The sequence below is a fragment of the Aotus nancymaae genome, unplaced genomic scaffold, assembly GCF_030222135.1.
Source record: "Aotus nancymaae isolate 86718 unplaced genomic scaffold, 86718_ANA_hifiasm-v0.15.2.pri h1tg000076l, whole genome shotgun sequence".
Taxonomy (NCBI): Eukaryota; Metazoa; Chordata; class Mammalia; order Primates; family Aotidae; genus Aotus; species Aotus nancymaae.
The window spans coordinates 3,990,489-4,006,579 of record NW_026988491.1 but is presented as its reverse complement, the minus strand read 5'-3'; positions in this window follow the sequence as shown (position 1 = coordinate 4,006,579).

Genomic DNA, 16,091 nt, shown 5'->3' with positions numbered 1-16,091 from the left:
ACTTCTCTACAAGTGGGGATTACAATTCGAGATAAGATTTGTGTGGGGACACAGCACCAGACCGTATCAGTTCCCAATGTTTATGGTTCTATGCACTTGTGTTAATTTGCTTAGGATAATGGCCTCCAGCTGTATCTATGTTGCTGCAAAGGACATGATTTCATTCTTTTTTATGATTACGTAGTATTCCACAGTGTATATGTACCACGATTTCTTTATCTAATTCATCATTGATGGGCACCTAGGTTGAGTCCATGTCTTTGCTATTGTGAATAGTGCTGTGATGAACATACAAGTGCCCATGTCATTTTGGTTGAACGATTTGTTTTCTTTTGGATATATACCCAATAATGGGATTGCTTTTCTTTCTTTCTTTCTTTCTTTCTTTTTTTAATTTTTTTTAAATTTTATTTTATTAAAGATGGGGTTTCACCATGACGGCCAGGCTGGTCTTGAACTCCTGACCTCAGGTGATCCACCCACCTCGGCCTCCCAAAGTGCTAGGATTACAGGCGTGAGCCACTGCGCCCGGCCTCTTTCTTCTTCTTCTTTTTTTTGAAGCAGTTTTGCTCTCGTTGCCCAGGCTGGAATGCAGTGGCACAATCTCAGTTCACTGCAACCTCTTCCTCCCGGGTCCAACTGATTTTTTGCCTCCTGGGTAGATGGAATTACATGTATCTGGCACCACGCCCAGCTAATTTTTTGTGTTTTTAGTACAGATGGGGTTTCACCATGTTGGCCAGGCTGGTCTTGTTTAACTCTTGATCTCAGGTGATCCACCCACCTCAGCCTCCCAGAGTGCCGGGATTACAGGTGTGAGCCATTGTGCCCAGCTGGGATTGCTTTTCTTGTTCTAAGGGGAATGCTCTAGTGTTTGCCTGTTCAGTATAATGTTGGCTGTGGGTTTATCCTAGATGGCTCTTATTATTTTGATGTATGTTCCTTCGATGGCTAGTTTCTTGAGGGTTTTTATCATGAAAGGATGTTGGATTTTATTGAAAGCATTTTCTGCATCTATTAGGATGAGGATTTTTGCTTGTAATTCTGTTTATGTGGTGAATCATATTTACTGATTCATGCTTTTTTTTTTTTTTTTTTTTGAGACAGAGTCTTGCTCTGTCGCCCAGGCTGGACTGCAGTGGCACGATCTCAGCTCACTGCAACCTCCACCTCCCGGGTTCAAGCTATTCTCTTGCCTCAACCTCCTGAGTAGCTGGGACACAGGTGCGTGCCACCACGTTCAGCTAATTTTTGTATTATTGGTAGAGACGGGGTTTCACCATAGTGGCAGGCTGGTGTTGAACTCTTGACCTCCACCCGCCTCGGCCTCCCAAAGTGTTGGGATCACAGGTGTGAGCCACCACGCCTGGCCAACTTTTTGATGTGCTGTTTGAATTCAGTTTGCTAATATTTTGTTGAGGATTTTTGTGTGTATGTTCATCAGGGATATTGGCCTGAAGTTTTCTTTTTTTCACTGTTTCTTTGCCAGATTTTGAGGTCAGGGTGAAGCTGGCTTCATAGAATGAAGGAACATACCTCAAAATAATAAGAGCCATCTAGGACAAACCCACAGCCAACATCATACTGAACAGGCAAACACTAGAGCATTCCCCTTGGAACAAGAAAAGCAATCCCAGCTGGATGTAATGGTTCACACCTGTAATCCCAGCACTTTGGGAGAGGAGTTAGGAAGGAGTTACTCCTACCTGATTTTTTGGAGTAGTTTCAGTAGAATTGGTACCAGCTCTTCTTTGTACATCTGGTGGAACGTGGCTGTGAATCTAACTGGTCCAAAGCTTTTTTTGGCTGGTGTTTTAGTACTGACTCAATTTCTGAACGTGATATTTGTTTGTTCAGTCTTTCCATTTCTTTCTCATTCAATCTTGGGAGACAGTGTCTTTCCAGGAGTTTCTCTGTTGCCTCTAGATTTTCTCGTTTGTGTGTGTAGAGTTGTTCATAATAGTCTCTGAGTATCTTTTGTATTTCTTTTGTGTTGTGGAGTCACTTGTAATTCACGTTTGTTATTTCTGATTTTGCTTATGTAGATCTCTGTTTTTCTTTGTTAATCTAGCTAGCAGTGTATTGATCGTGTTTATCGTTTCAAATAATCAATATTCGGTTTTGCTAATTCTTTGCCTGAATTTTTGTGTCTCAATTTCATTTAGTTCCACTCTGACTTTAGTGATTTCTTCTATCTTCTGGGTTAGTTTGTTCTGGTTTATCTACTAGTTCCTCTGTGTATGACATTAGATGGTTCATTTGAGGTCTAGTTTTTGAGGGAGGCATTTAGCACTATTGACTTTCCTCTGAACACTGCTTTTGCTGCATTCTAGAGATTTTGGTATGCTGTATCTCTGTTTTCTTTCAAGAATTTTTTTGATTTCTGCTTTGATTTTGTTGTTTACCCCAAAAATCATTCAGGAGGAAGTTATTTAATTTTCACATAATTGTATGGTTTTGAGAGATCTTCTTTTTTTATTTTATTTTTTTATTTTTTGAGACAGACTCTTGCTCTGTTGCCCAGGCTGGAGTGCAGTGGCATGAACTCAGCTCACTGCAACCTCCGCCTCCCAGGTTCAAGTGATTCTCCTGCCTCAGCCTAGTGAGTAGCTGGGATTACAGGTGCCCACCACCACACTTAGCTAAATTTTTTTATTTTTATTTTTTTGGTATTCTTAGTTAAGACAGGGTTTCACCATGTTCGTTAGGCTGGTCTCGAACTCCAGACCTTAAGTGATCTGTCCACCATCACCTCTCAAAGTGCTTGAGTTACACATGTGAGCCACCGCACCTGGTCAAAATCTTCTTAGTATTTTCTGTCTTTATTCTATTGTGGTCCAAGAGTTTGGCTGGTATGATTTTGATTTTTTTGAATGTATTGAGACTTGCTCTTTGGCCAAGTATGTGGTTGATCTTGGAGTATGTTCCATGTGCGAATGAGAAGAATGTACATTCTGTGGCTGATGGGTGGAGTTTTCTGCAGATGTCTAATAGGTCCAATTGGTCAAGTGCTGAGTTTAAGTCCAGAATTTCTTTGTTAATTTTCTGCCTTGATGATCTGTCTAATGCTGTCAGTGGGGGGTTGAAGTCTCCCACTATTGTGGGGCTAAAAGACCTTGTCTTAAAAAAAAAAAAGTCCAGGTCTCCTTAAGTGTTTCTTCATATATACAAGTAGAGTCCCCTGAGGTTAGCCTCCTTCTTGCTTTAATCTGATGCCCCCATTTTCCTATATGGGCATCTGAACTTCATCCACCCATCTGCCATCCTCATCATCACATCACTTGCAGAGCTCATCATTCTCTGTGAAAAATATCTCGCCAGTAAGCACCTGTTTCTGATCAGTCTTGCTCCCTAGCAAGTAGAGTCTGAAACCTGTGCTTCCTGAATGTTTATACCTGAGAACATTAAGGAGCCAAACACTCCTGGACTGGCTAGGTGCAGTGGCTCCTGCCTGAAATCCCAGCACTTTGGGAGGCCAAGGAGGAAGGATCACTTGAGCGCGCGTATTGGAGACCAGGCTGGGCAACGAAGTGAGATCCTGTCTCTAAAAGAAAACAAAACACTTGGCTGGGTGGCGTGGCTTATGTCTGTAATCCCAGCACTTTGGGAGGCCAAGGCGGGCAGATCACCTGAGGTTGGAAGTTTGAGACCAGCCTGACCAACATGGAGAAACCCCACCTCTACTAAAAAAAGAAAATATATATATATGTATATATGTATGTATATATAAACTAGCCAGGCATGGTGGCGATGCCTATAATGCCAGCTACTAGGGAGGCTGAGGCAGGAGAATCACTCACTATAACCTAGGAGGTGGAGGTTGCAGTGAGCCAAGATTGTGCCATTGCATTCCAGCCTGGGCAACAAGAGTGAAACTCCATCTCAAAAAAACAAAAACAGACAAAAAAACAAAACACTTGGCTGGGTGCTGTGGCTCATGTCTGTAATCCCAGCACTTTAAGAGGCTGAGGCAGGCAGATCACTTGAAGTCAGGAGTTCGAGACCACCTCTGGCTAACATGGAAACCCCATCTCTACTAAAAATACAAAAATTAGCCCAGTATGGTGGCAGCTGCTGCAATCCCAGCTCCTTGGGAGGCTGAGGCAGGAGAATTGCTTGAACCGAGAAGGTGGAGGTTGCAGTGAGCTGAGATCAGACTATTGCACTCCAGCCTGGGCAACAGAGTGAGACTCCATCTCAAAAAAGAAAAACAAAACAAAACATCAACACTCCTGAGCTGACCACCTCTGCCCATCATCCTCCAGACCTATTTCCTGTGGCCTTGGTCTCCCACCAGGCTGGCAAATAACCATCAGCCATATCCATGCCCTGGAGGTAGGGTCATCTGGAACCAAGGCTGATCCCTTCTGGACTCAGGACTGGCTTTGTAATTTGTGAGGCCCAGTGCAAAATAAAAATATGAGGCCCTTTGGAAAATTATTAAGAATTTCAAGACGGTGACAACTAGGGCCAAATGTGGGGCCCGAGGATGAGCGCTGTGTGACTATGGAGGCTGCACATTTATGAAGCTGCCCTGCTGGTGGCAGTGACCTTTCCAGCCCTCCAGGCCCAGTTTCTCTGGAATTCCCCATGCGCCATGTCGGCTCCCTTCCTCTGCTCTCCCTTTTCCTTCCCCGGTGCCCTCTCACATCCTCTTTTCTGCAGAGGGAGTCAGGAATCTGGGCTGGCGTGGCCTTCCCTTGATGTCTTCAGGGCTATTGGGTTTCCCTTGACATTCATCTGGGGGACTCTGCCTCTTGCTCTGGCCTCATTTCGTCTCTCTCCTGCCATGGCTGGCTGCATGTTAGGTACCTGGATCACATGGGGCTAGACTGCAAATCGGTACCGTGTGTTTCTCACACTGGGCCAGCCCACTTCTCCAGCCTCATGTTTTCATGTGCTGAGCAACAATCTCAAGGCAGTCTAGGCCCTTACATGACTACAAGCTTTTGAATAGTGTGGCAGAGATGAGCTGTATAGTTACTAATTTCATTGTACACAATGAAATTAGGACAGTGTACGTCCTGGCGCACTGGAAGACTACATTTCCCAGTGGCCCTTGCATACAGGTGAGATCACATGACCTGTAACGACCAATGAAAAGTGAGGGGAAATGAAGTACAGGACTCCTAGGCCATGTCCCTCTGCCATGCTTGCTCCCCAACCTGCCCGTTTGTGACACAGATGGTGAAGCTGTAAGATGGAAGCATTCCCTTATACTCTGTAGTCTCTCTTAGAAACTACATGATGCCCTTCTCCCAGCCAAGGGCTCAGGGAACACATCTAGGGGGTTTAGCTTTCTCCCTATTTTCTGAGGTGGGTCCTTGCCACCAGCCTCCATGTTTTCAGGAAGCTCCATGCAGCCACGGACATAACATTGGCCACAGAGGCAAAGTCATGGTGAGGGCCGGGCGCTGTGGCTCACACCTGTAATCCCAGCACTTTGGGAAGCCGAGGCAGGTGGATCACTTGAGGTCAGGAATTAGAGACCAGCCTGGCCAACATGGCAAAACCCCATCTCTACTAAAAATACAAAAATTAGCTGGGCGTGATGGTGCATGCCTGTAATCCCAGCTACTTGGGAGGCAGAGGTAGGAGAATTGCTTGAATCTGGAATGTGGAGGTTGCAGTGAGCAGAGATCGTGCCACTGCACTCCAGCCTGGGTGACAAAGAGAGACTCCGTCAAACAAGAACAACAACAATAAAAAAACAAAGTCATGGTGGGGCCTTGGACATGAATTCTGCTCTCAGGACCTCAGCTCCCCCATTGGAAAGAAGGCAATCTCCCAGCCTCTCATGATGGAAATCTGGTCCTGGGGGGCCGATGAAAGCTGTCCCCTCACTCTCTCTGACTACACCCAAGGGAAGATCTCACTGTGATCTTCACATGGAGCCCCCACTGGTCACCTCCTCTGAGCTTGGCATCGTTTGTAGAAGCCTGAAGATGATAACCCTCTGGAAGTAGTTTTCCAATATGAATAGGTGGCGATGGGCAAGTGTGGCTACAAAGTTGTAAAAAGGGTTCAGTCCAGCTTTGCCTCCACTTACCAGCAGGATGACCTTGGGCAAGGAACACCTTTTGTCTGCAGAAGAGACTTTATCCACCCAGGATTAAGTGATGGCAGCACAGACTTTATTTCTCCAAGACTCAATTTCCCCATCTATAAAACAGGAATAGAACTATACCTACTTCATGGGGTTGCTGGGAGAGTCAAAGGAAATAAGGCACTGTGTGTAGAGTAGAGCAGGCAGTCTGGTCCTAGGGTGTTTAGTGAATGTCAATGTCAAGATGACCGATGCCTGCCACTCAGCAGCCTTGCTCCTCCCAGCTCTGCGTGCATGTCCTGGAGCTCCCCTCAAGTGGTTTGATGAATGTGAGGGCTTCTTACAGCCCTTCATCTGGAATGGCGTGCAGCAGTGTGGGGGCCTTCTTGGGGGTGGGTCCCTAGTACCTCATTTAGAGTTATTATTTTTTGAGACAGAGTTTTACTCTTGTTGCCCAGACTGGAGTGCAATGGTGTGATCTCAGCACACCAAAACCCCCGCCTCCTGGGTTCAAGTGATTCTTCTGCTTCAGCCTCCCAAGTAGCTAGGATTACAGGCATGCACCACCATGCCTGGCTAATTTTTTTTTTTTTTTTTTTTTTTTTTTTTTTAAGCAGTGATGGGATTTCTCCATGTTGGCCAGGCTGGTCTTGAACTCCTGACCTCAGGTGATATGCCCACCTTGGCCTCCCAAAGTGCTGGGATTACAGGTGTGAGCCACCACCCCCGGCCTCATTTAGAGTTTAAGAGGCAGCCAGTGTCTTTTGCAGAGAGCATTCCAAGGCCTGGAAGCTCCACCAATCACCAAGTTACAGCCCAGGCCCAATCAATCACTCCCACAACCTGCTGCAGACCGGCTGGCGGAAGATCAGACGCCTCAGTTGCTGAGGGTTAATTACTAACTTGGCACCCATGGCTCAGGGAGAACTTGCAAGAGTCTTTCTTTCTCTTTCCAAAGGCATAAACATTTGTATTGCAAGTGGCCCAGGGGGTCTAGAGATGTTTATTTTGTAGTTAACAAAGAGAAGGACATTGTGGCTTGGGAGCTGAGTGTTCTGCTGGCCCACAGAAGCTTTTGGGAGACTCCCTGTACCAGGAGGTGTCTCCAGGAGTGACTCAGGGTGGGGCAGGGCTGTGGCTTGGGTGATGCTGGGCAGCAGGACAGATGTCCAGTCCAGCAGCATTGGCTAGGCCCCCTCCCGGGGAAAGCAGGGGAAGCAGTGTTCCTCAGTGGTCCTAGCGTGTGCTGGAAACACTCACACCGGCATTTTGACAGTGCTTCTGCTGAGCAGTGTGACAGTGAGAGACTATGTTGTTCTTTTTGTTTTGTGTGCTTTCCAATTTTTTTTTTTTTTTGAGACAGTTTTGCTCTTTTTGCCCAGGCTGGAGTGCAGTGGCGCCATCTCAGCTCAGTGAAACCTCCGCCTCCCAGATTCAAGTGATTCTCCTGGCTCAGCTTCCCGAGTAGATGGGATGACAAGTGCACGCCACCACACCTCACTAATTTTTGTATTTTTGGTAGAGATGGAGTTTTGCCATGTTGGCCAGGCTGGTCTTGAACTCCTGACCTCAGTGATTCACCTACCTTGGCCTCCCAAAGTGCTGGGATTACAGGCATGAGTCACTGTGCCCGGCCTCCAAATTTTTAAATAATCATCGTGCATTTTATTTTCAAACTTGCACATGTAACGCATAAATGTAAAAGATTCAAGCCACATATAAATACATCAAATAAAATGTGAAAATCTAAGTGTCCTCACCTCCTGTCTTCCTTTTCTTGGGGGACAGGGTTTCACTCTGTTGCCCAGACTGGAGTGTAGTGGCACAATCATGGCTCACTACAGCCTAAACCTCCCAGGCTCAAGTGATCCTCCCACCTCAGCCTCCTCGGTAGCTAGGACTACAGGCACACACCACCATGCTTGGCTAATTTTTATATTTTTTGTAGACACAGGGTTTTGCCATGTTGCCCAGGCTGGTCTCAATCTCCTGGGCTCAAGAGATCCACTTACCTTGGCCTCCCAAAGTGCTGAGATTACAGGTGTGAGCCACTGCACCTGGCCTCCTCCTCTCTTCCTCCCTTTTCCAAAGGTGACCATGATAAGAGTTTGGCACAGACCTCGGAGGACTTTGCTGGTGCCTTTGTATACACATACATACACGTGACAAAAAAAAAAATTACACTTATGCTTTATTCTGTGACTTGATTTTTTTTCACTGAAGATATTCTGATACAGTATCTGTAGTAGCACTACATTAATTTGTTTTTTTTTTTTTTGTCAGTGCTTTTGGCGTATACAACACATTAATTTCCATGGTGACGTACGATTTCATAGTATGGAGGTAGAATAATTCATATGATCACTTCTCTGATGAAATAAGTTCTTTAGAGGGCTTGGTGAGAGTGAGACCTGGGCTAATGTCCAGGTTTAGGGTCAGGAAACCTGTGACATTATTTTTTTCTTTTTGAGATAGGGGTCTCGGTATTTTGCTCAGGCTAATTCTGAACTCCTGGGCTCGAGGGATCCTTCCCCTCAGCTTCTGGAGTAGCTGAGATTATAAGCACGCACCACCGCGCCCGGAAAATATCCAGGTAGCAGTAATGGAAGGGCTTGCGTGCAGTCGGCGGTTCAGGGCTGGCTTTCTTCCGCAGATCTCCGATCTTACCACAGGGCGGCGCTGGTGAGCAAGCCTGCGCCGGGATGGCTGCTGCAGCGGGAGCCGAGTGGGGAAATGGCGGGGGCAGCTTCTTACCTCTGCCAGCTGGGCCAAGGGCCTTAGCCTGTTTGCCCACCTGCAGCATTGGGGGATCTATGAGGACATTAAAATTTTTCATTTGTTCCCTTACCTGAAGCAACAGGTGAAAAAATCCTCTGCAGGCAGGGAGTCGGCAGAAAAGGGTATTTTCACCCAACAGTTAGGTCCCTAAGAAAGTGAAGGTCAGTAGATACTTTTATTAAATGGGGTCACATATTGAAGGTCTTGGGGAAAACCAGCTACTTGAAGGAACCAAGTCAGGAATTATTTTCTAAGGAGGGAACTGCCCCTACTTCGTGTATTATAAACTTGGAGTTTGATAAATGGGGTTCTCAATGTGAAAGGCAGGGCTCTTCTGGAGTCCTCCCTGCTCCTGGTGGTCCCCTAGTTTACTGATAAAAATCGTTAAAATTTATTGAGGACTCACAGGCCAGTCACTGAGCTAAATATTGTACCTTTATTATTTCATTTAATCTTCACAATAACCCTGTGAGAAACTACTGCTGTATCTCTTTTCTTTTCTTTTTTCTTTCTTTTTTGGGACTGAGTCTCGCCCTGTCACCCAGGCTGAAGTACAATGGTTTGATCTCAGCTCACTGCAACCTCCGCCTCCTGGGTTCAAGCGATTCTCCTGCCTCAGCCTCCCGAGTAGCTGAGACTATAGGCATGAGCCACCATGCCTGGCTAAATTTTTGTATTTTTAGTAGAGATGGGGTTTCACCACATTGGCCAGGCTGGTCTTGAACTCCTGACCTCAGGTGATCCTCCTGCCTCAGCCTCCCAAAGTGTTGGGATTATAGGCATGAGCCACTACACCGAGCCTGTATCTATTTTCTAGATGAATAAATGGAGGTTATAAAGGAGCCAGCATGGTGGTTTAGGCCTATAATCTCAGCACTTTGGGAAGCCAAGATGAGAGAAAGCATCACTTGAGTCCAAGAGTTCAAGACAAGCCTGGGCAACATAGTGAGACCCTGTCTCTACAAGTATTTTTTTTTTTTTAAATCAGCTGGACATGGCAGCTCATGCCTGTGGTCCCAGCTGCTCAGGAAGCTGAGATGGGAGGATTGTTCAAACCCAGGAGGTTGAGGCTGCAGTGAGCTGTGATTGTGCTGTCAGAGGCATTGGAACCAGAGCAACTCCATCTTGAATAAGGGCTGAGTAAAATGAAGCTGAAACCAGCTGGGCTGCATTCTCAGGAGGTCAGGCATTCTTAGTCACAGGATGAGATAGGAGGTCAGTGGGAGCGGTTTCACAGGATACAGATCACAAAGACCCTGTGGATAAAATGAGATGCAGTAAAGCAGCCAGACAAAACCTACCACAACCAAGATGGCAATGAAAGTGACCTCTGGTTGTCCCTACTGGTCATTAGATGCTAATTATGATGCATTAGCATGCTAAAAGACACTCCCACAGGGCCATGATAGTTTATGAATGCCATGGCAATGTCTGGAAGAAGTTACCCTATGTGGTCTAAAACAGGAAGGAACCCTCAGTTCCAGGAACTCCCCACCCCTTTCCCGGAAATCTCATGAATAATCCATTCCTTGTTTAGTATATAATCAAGAAAATAACTGTAAGTATACTCCAAGCAGCTCATCTTGGAGCCTATGGAGTAGCCATCTTTTATTCTTTTACTTTGTAAGAAATACACCTGCTTTCATTTTACTCTGTCAGCTCACTCTTGAATTCCTTCCTGCTCAAAGCCAAGGACCCATGTAGCCTCCCAGGCTGGATCCCAGTTTTGAAGTTTACCCTGTGACGGTGCCACTGCTCTCCAGCCTGGGCAACACAGTGAGACCCCGTCTTTACCGAAAAAAAAAAAAAAAAAGGACAGGTTGTCCTTGGCAGGCAGCGCACCAAAGCCCCAGGGTCAGCCAGGGGGAGTGGGCAAGGAGCTGAAGAAAGTTGAGCAGATTCTGTCTCCTGCTTTCCTAAGAGATTTGGGGGTCAGATCCCAGCCAAGTAAGTCAGCTCAAAGAAGGGCAGGCCTCGCCCGCTCATCTCACAGGACTGAGAAGAAAGACGAGTTTCTAAGAGACAGGAGGACTCCCTACATGGGAAAGGGAAGTGATTTTAGCCGCGTTTGGCTGGGAGTGTGGCTGACGGTTCCAACTCATGCGTATTAGCAAAGGGCAACAAGGAATTGCTGAGGGTGGCAAATTGGTTATAATTAAGAGAACCTGGGAGACGCAAAACAATGTGAAGGCCACCAGCTGTCCTGGATCTGTCCTGGATCTGGAGCCAGGGGGTTGGAGGGATGGCTCAGGAAACCAGCCGCCCTCCCCTGCAGTGTAGACTATTCAGCAAGGACTGCGGGAGGACGGAGCCTCTCTGCCTTATATTCCCAGGGCTCACGAGACTGCCGTTGCTCTGGGTCTTCCTTCCTGCTTCACTGTCACCTTCTCTTCCTCTACAATTTAAATGCACCCATCTTGTCACTTAGGAAAGCAAACAGGCTTTGGAGTGGGCTCAAGTTCTGACTCCTATGCTTTTTTTTTTTTTTTTTTTAGATAGAGTCTTGCTCTGTCGCCCAGGCTGGAGTGCAATGGCACAATCTTGGCTTATTGCAACCTCTGCCTCCCAGGTTCAAGCCATTCCCCTGCCTGGGATTACAGGAATCTACCACCACGCCCAGGTAATTTTTGTATTTTTAGTAGAGATGGGGTTTCACCATATTGACCAGGCTAGTCTCAAACTCCTGACCTCAAGTGATCCACCCACCTAGGCCTTCCAAAGTGCTGGGATTACAGGCATGAGACACCACGCCTGGCTGGTTTTTACATTTTTTAATTTTGGGGGGAAAAAAATCAAAAGAATAGCATTTTGTAGCATTTCGTGACATGTGAACATTATATAAACTTCAAGTTTCGGTTTCCATGAAGTTTTATGGGAACACAACCATGCCCATTTGTTTACATATTGTCTGTGGCTAATAACAAAGGGAGCTTGGCGGCCCCTTATCCCTCACTCCTCAGGGAGTTGCCCTGATGGCTCCAGGGCTTGTTGAGTCCTTGAGGGTCAAAGTGGGGCCTGTGGTTCTGGTCAATGGATCTGATACTATAGGGCATGCAAAGTCTAAAATATTTAGTATTTAGCCTTTTACAGAAAATGTTTGTTGACTCCTGACATAAGTGGTCAGTAAAATGTATCCTGTTATTAGTAGTATTATTACTATTACTGTTATCCCTTTTGGCCTCTTTTTAACTTTCAAATAATCATGCTCATGCCTTAATAGAGAGATTCTAAACCTGAGATCCATGGAAGGGTTTCAGGGGGCGGAGGGGGAGCGGTCTCTGGACCTCTGCAGTTTGGCGGATGGAGTCTTTCTTCAGGGAAGAGGCTCCATTCCAACCCCTAGTCCTCAAAGGGGATTGTGTCATCAAATAGGTAAAGAAGTGTAGGTTTGATTCCTTCCTTGACCTAGGCAAATGGATCTGCACTTTCCCTGGGCTGTCTGGAGGCCACATCCTTAAAGATGAGCTATTTTGGGGCCCACCCACTGCCTGTGTTGAGGGGCCTGCAGTTCAACAGGAATGAGGACCCCCAGCTTTGGAGCCAGTGGTCCCAGGCTGAGTCCGAACCTTGGCGGCTCCTGGCTGGACCCCTTCTCTGACCCTCGGGCTCCTTGTTGGGTTGCTGCAAAGATGAATTTGGTAATGTCTGCTGGTCATTTGGCACAGCGTCTGGTACACGGTAGGTACTACAGAGATGGTAGTGATTATTAATCTTGTTGTCCTTGCACATTCAAAAGTGCTTTCCTCAGCTCACTCAGATTCAGAAAAAGCTGCCTCTGAATTTGGTGAATTTAAGGTCTGAATACCCCTTGAGGGCTCTTAATCTGTATCTTTGTTACTAGCAACTAAGGCAAGTCCACTAAGCATTCACATAATCAATATGCAAAGAAGCGGGTCTCTCAGTGATGTTTTTAGAAGTTCAGTGACCTCATTTGAACAGAGACAATGGTATTAAGAATGAAACAAATGGGATCTGCAGCTTCACTATTGCAAGAGCCTTGGCTGTTTCGGAGCGTTTGGTGTTTTCCTCAGAGGGGTAGTACTCTGGAGCTCAAGCTTAGGCCTACTTTCCCCCTGAAACGCTTCTCGTGGAGCCCCTTTTCCCAGCCTAGTCACCCAGAGCTAACAGGTTTATTCCAAAGCCCAGCAACCACCATCGGGAGGGTACAGGGTGTCCTTGCAGCCAGGCTGTCTTGGAGATGGGCGTCCTGCACACAGACTGGTTCCTGTCCAGCCCGGCAGTCACTGCCCGCCCCCAGCTGCTGGGCATTGGCCCATTCAGCCGAGGCCTGGTGGCTCCAGACAACAGCTGGAGACCAGAAATGAAGACTTCCAGCTACAAGCAAATGTTGCTCCTTCTTGAGGTTGAAATATTCTATCCCTAAAAGTGTCCCTTTCAGCTGAGCAAAAACAATCCCCCATCGGGACCCGACCTCGCCACAGAGGAACAAAAGCTTCCCAGTTCTCTGAACCCCAGAGACTGTCTGCAGTTTCAGGCACGCATGGCCCAGAGGGGAGAGATCTGGTCATGTGACTTCCAAGCTTGGAGACAAGGTCACCCTTGTCCACTGCTTTTCCCCTTCACAGGAAGAAAAGCTTTTGAGTGCCCGACAAAGGATGGGGCTGGTGCTGCCCTGGTGCCGGCTCCCGGAGTGATGGGCTCTCCAACATCTGCGTCTCTCAGGTTCAGAACACAGGTCAAGGTCACTGGTCCCCAGAGTCCACTCAAATGTGTTTGGGGGTCTCATCCTGTCGTCACTGACCCATCGCCCTAAAGGGATTCTTTAGATAGGACAGTTGCACGTTCTGGCTGCATTTATTTATTTTTCCGTGGCAGCCTAAAGCCTAATTTGTCTCTAGGAAATTCACCAGCAAGGCCACCCCGTTTGTTTTCCACCAGCCATTTCCTGCCATTACAAATATTTTCCTTCATGGAAGGAAAGAGCTTCTGGGAGAGAGAAGGAAAGCCCCATGAAGATAAACACTCAAGTGAGGCTGACCTTTAAAGGTGCCATCACATTGCTACAGCTGCAGCTGTGTTCGGGGTGGAAGCAGAAGTTAGCCAGGGTGGGGAACAGTGGTGAAATGAAGGGCGCAGACTCCATGTCAAGGCCATGCTTCCAGGGATTCTGATGTGGTAGGTCTGGGGTGGGGCCCAGGGACCTGCAGTTTAACAGATCACGTAGGGATTCCCAGGCAAGTGGTCAAATGCATCACACCGAGAGCCACGTCTGCGTCTATGGCAGTGGTAATATTCTTTAGTGGGACTGGCCTGTCCTTTCTTTTCTCCGAGAACCCTATCCTAGCAAAAACTGGCTGGATGAGGGAGACCACCTGGCTAAACTGTCTCCTGAGAATCTGGAACTGGGACTCAAAGCACCAGCAGTTTGTGTGTGCTGGTCAGGTTAGAAGCTTTGCCAGGCGAGGTGGCTCACGTCTGTAATCCTAGCACTTTGGGAGGCCAAGGAGAGGGAGATCATCTGAGGTCAGGAGTTGGAGACTGGCCTGGCCAACATGGTGAAACCCCGTCTCTACTAAAAATACAAAAATTAGCCGGGCGTGGTGGCAGGCGCTTGTAGTCCCAGCTACTCAGGAGGCTAAGGCAGGAGAATTGCTTGAACCCAGGAGGCGGAGGTTGCAGTGACCCAAGATTATGCCACTACACTCCAGCCTGGGTGACAAGAGCAAAACTCTGCCTCAAAAAAAAAAAAAAAAAAAAAAAAAAAAAAAAAAAGCAGCTTTGCTCGTGGGTTCTTTGGCTTCCAGGCGAGTCCACCCTGGTCCTGCCAGGCACTCCCTCACTGCCTCAGTGCATCCCAGGACACTGTCCCCTGCAGCCTTCTGAGGGGTGGCCCCGACACTTACCCTGAGGATGCCGCCTGTGCTCATGTTCCCATGGGTTGGGGTTCAGGCTGTCTGTCCAACAGCTGCCAAACAGCTCTGCCTCAGTGTCCCACAGGGACCGCAGTGGACTTAGCCCCCAGAAGTAGCTCATCAGGTTTCTTCTCACACCTGGCGCCATTTACGTTCCTTATGTAAAAGAATGGCCCCTCTCTCCACTCAGGCACCCATGTTAGGATACACGAGCACCATCCCAGACACCTCCTTGTTCTTACCCCCCACCTCTATTCTAGAATGAAAGGACCATCTACCTTTGATGGAAAACATACTGCAGGTAATAATAATTCATAGCCCAATGCCACATAAAGGCAGGTACTGTAACTGCCCACATTTGACAGGTGAGAAAACAGGTACACAGGGTCGCGTTACTTACCCCAGGTCACATGGTGAGTGGTAGAGTTGGGATGTAAGCCTGAGCTACCCAGCCCCACAAACGTGCCCCTGCCCTGGGGGTGCGGTCAGCTTCTCTCTCCACAGTACTGGTGTGGGGGCCCAGGCATGCTCTCAGCATCTCCTGGCTGGGCCTGTAGAGTCTCCTGACTGGTTTCCTTGCCCTCGGTCTTACCCTACTCTGATCTGTTTCCCCACATGCAAGGAGGAGAGCTTTCTAAACTGGGAATCTGATGTCACTCCTCCGCTGAAACCCTTCAAAGGCTCCCTGTTTTACCCTCGCTGGCCTCATAGAGAATGAATGAAGGAAGCTGAATCCTGGAGGGCTGACTCTAGGGCTGTGCTCCCAGTTACTGTCCCTCATGGCTTCTTCAAACCTCACCTGTCTCATCTGCAAAAGAGGGAAAGTGATACCCATGGCAAAGAACTGGAGGATGTGCAAAGTACCTGAAGCGGAGTGCCTGGTGCATGGTGGGTGGCTCATACATGGAGCTTCTAGTACTCTTACTAAAAAGGAAAAGGTGTGGCAAGAAGGGGTGGAGAGGAGGAACTGGATGCTCTGAGAGGCAAGGTAAATTCCACCTGGGATAAAAATTACATAAGCATGTTCCTAGCCTTCTGAAGAATAGATTCCATTCCTCTTTCCAGATGGGGAGGCTGAGGCTGAGGAGGAGAGTGACTGGCTCCAGGCCGGCCTGAGCCCAGATCTTTTGAGGGCAGAGCCCCTCTCCTGTCCTGTCCCTCCTTGGTTCTGCGCTGAAGTGCACTGGTTTGGAATTCCTAATCTTTCAGGTCTTACCAGCTGAAGGTCAGCTCTGGGTCAAAGCTGTGACAAGACTAGAAGAAATTTGGAGGCACTTAGGAAAAAGTGAGCAAAAGGTGAGCCTGGCGCTCGAGGAAAGGTAAGAATCCCACCACAGACACCCTCCTCTCGTCCCACAGTCTCTGGGGAACTCCCATGGGAATGACAACGTAGG